Raw genomic sequence first — 5,130 nt, 5'->3', positions numbered from 1 at the left:
TAGATACACATATTTCGGACCATGAATTGGATCTACAATATGGCTGCTGCTCGCTATAAAGACGTGCTTGGTGAATTGTGTGAATCTCTAAACTGTTTTACAAGTTTCACAATGCAGATAATAAACACCTCTTCTCTGAAGTGTATATTGATCTATCTAGTATCAACGATGAAACAAAGACACATGACAAAATGACTAAGATGGTTATACATAATTATTATATCTTTAAAAATGAAAGTTTATATCTAAATATAAAAATATAATATAATATCTTATAATAAAAAATGGGATGATATAACTGCAAATCAGACTGCTCTAATTAAATCCAAGCTTCGATGTCATCTGGGAATTGATCAGTGACTTTCTTGAGATGTGCACGAGCTACATCTCGTTAAGATTGAAAGGTAGATTTAGCGTATAGTGATCCAAGAATTTTTATTATCTCGTAGTTGTTTGGTTGAGCCTTTATGTCATTTTTGAAACATTGGGAGGCCCAGTGAAGGAATAATTGTTGAATACAATAAAACAACTTAATATATTTATACATTGGCTTTGCATGAATTATTTAAATTCGCCCACCATACAGTATTGACAATAATAATTACAACATTATAATAATATAGACTAGAACATAAATTTCAGTCCTCATACTTGATAAAAAAATAAGAAAAAACTCAGCAATAAAGTTGGATGGCAAAATTAAAAAGTGGTCACGATCCTCAGCCATGAGTGAACGACCAAGAAGAAGGATGTATGTGGCAGTAAAGAATTATGGACCGAGAAAAATGGAGGAAGCTAAGGGAGGCCTTCATCCAACTGTAGATCGACCCCGGCTGATGATGATGACTTGATAAAAAGCTTAGTGCCCATACGCACTTGCGGCAGGCCGCATCGCGGCTAGCCGCATATCGTTTTTTGTATGCCGGCCAGCCGCAGCGGCCTGCCGCAAGTGCGTATGGGTGAACAAAACAATTATTGTAAAGCAATTTTCTTAAGTGGTGAATACCAGGTCATATTCTATTATATACAAATTTTGATTCATAGATAGCATAAGGATCTCTTCGAATTTTCGTACTGACATACTAGTACTTTTTAATAGTTTAAATTCAAGATGTTACATAAGATTTAACAATGAAACATTCATCAATCTTCCATACATAACTCGAAACAGGTTCAGAAACAAACCTAATTGATAAAAATGTTAGAACATGACATGGGAATCAACCTTAGATTTATCGCATGCCAGCTGAGTCAGCTTGAGAAGATCCAAGATTTTTCGAATGGGAATTTTACTGAGGCTGTTCCAAGTTAAATATTTTCAATGAAGACTGTTACATTTTCAAATCACGTGTATTATTTAGGAATATCAACTGTTAAGCTGTGGACCCAATAGGTTGAGCAAACGATCATATATTTCTTGTAAAAAATATCTGTTATGAGATCTCTTCATGAGGCAGCCGAGATCCACATCGGATTGTAGGGCCAGTAAAAAATATATTTTTAACTGTACGCCTATACAAATATGATATAAAATATACATACATTCTCTGAATCCCCTCGATAAAATGATATACATCTGCTCGAGGCCAAAGTGCGGCAGGACAAATGCAGAAAGTGCAAACTGCGTAGCCTGGTCGCGGTTTCTCGTGCAAGCTAGTAACAGTTCTCCGCACACAACCTCCGATTCTCTGTGTTGTTATTGGACTTGGATTGTAACCCTGAAAACAAATTACAAGACAACTGAATGAACTGAACTGAGAAAAATTTTCACCCTGCTGAATTAAGCGGATAGACAAGGTTCTTGAATTACTATTATGATTACTAGATAGATGGAGCAATGAGATCTTTTTAAAATTTATGTAGAAAGGATTTTATTCTTTTCGTCATAAATTTCATTTCATACTCATGTGATATATGAAATTTATATCATAATATTTACATTAAGTATGTAATTTTATTAATCAGACATAATTATAGGTTCATATAATTTCTTCATGTTTTCTTTACAGACTTAACGGCCCACATGCTCAGTGTAGGTAAAAATGGAGCTTTTATGGTATTCTTTTTCTTTTTTCTTTCAACCATGTCCGATCCTAATAGGATCATATGGGCCTCCACAGAGTAGAGGTTTGTATTGACAGATTTTGTTTTTTAGGAGAAATGGATGTCAGCCATTTGCTCAACCTATTAGGTATATTCAGAGCATAATCCTGGACATTCTTTAAACATTTTAGATAATCTATTTATATAATTTTGAAGCCTTATTATCATTTATATTTATTTTAAACATTTGATGACTGCATAAAGTATTTTTATTACATAAGATAGTATTTTTTTAAACTTTTCGCTCTAATGTTTTAGAATATAGTCATATTTCGGTACATCCATGTGCAGTGGTATTAATATTTTTTAGATTCATTATTTTTTAAACGCATTTACAAAACCATTAGTAAAATTAATGTTAACATTATATAGTGACATATTTACGATAAAAAATTATATTTAATAATCTTTGTGATCCCAAATTTAACAAAAATTAGGCATTTTATTATTAAAAATTGGCACGATTAACACATTTGAAGATAATTCTAAAGATACTAATTATAAGCTATGTCTTTGACCATTCAAATGTGATAAACATTCTACGAATAATGTTTGCTTTATAATAATTATTGACCTAAGAATAAGGTACTATTTTTTGAAATACGCCATATTTATTGGCATTTCCCAGTGGTTAAGCTACAACATACGGCCGTAGCCATAAATTGACATGACATAAATGAAGTAGGGAGTAAGATCATGGTAATGCCCGTGTTTAAACATGTACCAATTTAAAAAAATATTTTTTTTCGGTTAGGTTAGATTATGGTTATGGCTACGGTCGTATGTTGTGGCTTAGCCACTGGGAAATGCCAATAGAAAGGGCGTATTTCAAAATAATACTACCTAATTCTTAGGTCAATAATTATTATAAAGCAAACATTATTCGTAGAATGTTTATCAGTTGTGTAATTCATGCGCACTAGAAATCGTATCTGTGGATGATCAGCGTTAAATTATTGTTACACTATAATGGTTTTTCATTGGAAAAAATATTTTTTTTATGAGAAATGGATCTTTAGCCACTTGCATTACCAATTGGATCCAGAGTCATGAGTCATGACTATTTAGAATTTGAATATAAGATAGATAATGCAAAATTGCACTTGGCACATGGCATTCATCCGTAAATCAACAAAACTTAAAAAAACATGAGAATTAATGGATCTTTGATGAAATATGCAAACTCAATTTTGAAAAATTCTAGATATTCATTTTAACTGAATATTTAAACAATTATATTGAACTATTTTAAATGAGAGATGAGTATATTCTCATTTCACAGATTGACGTTTGCTGTGAAAAATATTTAAAACAATGTAAGTATCCCAAACCTTGCTTTATCCTGATTATTTAGCTTCATAAAGCAATGGCCCATGCCGAAACGGAGACGGAGAACAGCCAGGCGGTTGGGGTTGGTTCTCAGAGTTTCCCTGTAGAAGCCGAGAGCGCTGCGGTAGTCTTTTTTATTGAAAGCGATGCACACTTTCCAGAACAGCGAGGGGATGTTGTTGGAAGATTGATTCACCACAAAATTGAATTGCGCATCCACTGTCCACCACTTTATCACCCTCCAACAAGCACAAGTATGCTCGGCCCAAAAGATTCTGCAAAAAAAAAAAATACAGATGTACAGCATTTTCGCCGGTAAAGTAAATTCGGCTGTTGTATAATGAAAAATCAGTTGTTTTCATTTTGTTTTTCCAAGTCATGTTGTGAATGGATTGAACTTGTAAATTGTAAAGTTCACTTATAAAGAAATTTGAACAAAATTTGACTAGGTTGAATAAAATAGGTAATGAAAATGGGTAGGTATCGTCTTACATGATCATACATGATGATTTTGTCGGCAGTGGTGTATAGGTTTGTGGCTTTGGTGAACAGATCCTGTTTCATGGTTAGCTTCCTGCACGCAGTATGTGGCGAGCATGTCCAGGCACCGCATCTGATCTTTCTCCGAGTTAGAATTATCGATGTTGGCCGCGGTGCGGCCCGCATCCAAGATTTTAATGAAGTCATCAGTTCTTTTTGTTAACGTACGGCACTTGTATAGAATACAAACATTTATATGAGAATACGCAATTTGAAAAATTGAAAGGACCCTCGCAAACGATGCTAATAGAAATCAAGATCCGATAGGTCCCATCCATTCATTCAAATATCATTCTCTCTGGACATAAAAATGTGGATAAATGTGGTTGAAAAATTAACCCTGCCTACATCGCAATAAGGGTTATTGTTGTACAACATTTCTTTCCAAAACGCTAATATATATATTATATTATATTGTAGCAAGTAGTTAAATATTAACTTTACCCACATTGCAAAAAAGGATTATTCGAGATTTTTGAAAGATGTCTTTGACCTATTCTGCAAAACTTGCCCACTTTAATATTGTGATTTTGTATGAAACGGTGTATTATCATGGTACTTAGGTATATCAATGTATACAAACGAGTAAGTTTTAATACCCGCTCGGTTATTGTAACTTGGTTTCTATGGGGCACTATTTCTTTCAAAAAGTTTGAAACGTCATATGATGAGCAAGGTGTTTTTTCATTGAGGCATGACCATAATAGATTAAATTGGACTAGAAATCATGCATTCTTGCACGCCAATCGAGATATCGGGAAGATTCTACAGGTGTCACTCTTAGCACAGCTATGAAAAACGCCCAATGTTCGGTACACCATGGTATACGCTCGACTATGTGTGTCGTGACGTGGTGGTTGGCGATGGAGAAAAGCAAACACCAGAGAGTAATCATTACGCATAAAAATTAATTAAAAAAGTATTCATTTAGTTATTTAGTAAAATATTAATATACCTACTCAAAAGGGTTCGCCATCCAGATTATAATTGATAGTTTTTTTTTCTACAATAGACTGTTTACCCTAGGAAATTGATGGTGACATTCTAACTTCATTACATTCCATGCGTAAAATCTTATAAGTACTTACTTACTACTTACGCCAACATGGACATTGACCCCGATGATAAGTGGGATTTCTCTAGGCGAAGAATACTGAG

The 5,130-nt window shown here is 33.7% G+C and overlaps 1 pseudogene; it reads right to left on the bottom strand.

Moving 5' to 3' along the window:
* Positions 1-1,687: 1,687 nt before the first annotated feature.
* LOC147079894 (RNA polymerase-associated protein CTR9 homolog pseudogene) lies at positions 1,688-3,996 on the bottom strand (annotated as a pseudogene).
* Between the last annotated feature and the right edge of the window lie 1,134 nt (positions 3,997-5,130).

Source organism: Rhyacophila brunnea, unplaced genomic scaffold, assembly GCF_057557595.1.
Source record: "Rhyacophila brunnea isolate RB1 unplaced genomic scaffold, BYU_Rbru_1.0 scaffold_1, whole genome shotgun sequence".
Taxonomy (NCBI): domain Eukaryota; kingdom Metazoa; phylum Arthropoda; class Insecta; order Trichoptera; family Rhyacophilidae; genus Rhyacophila; species Rhyacophila brunnea.
Note: the sequence above shows the minus strand (reverse complement) of the source record. Positions and strands in the feature narration are given on the sequence as shown.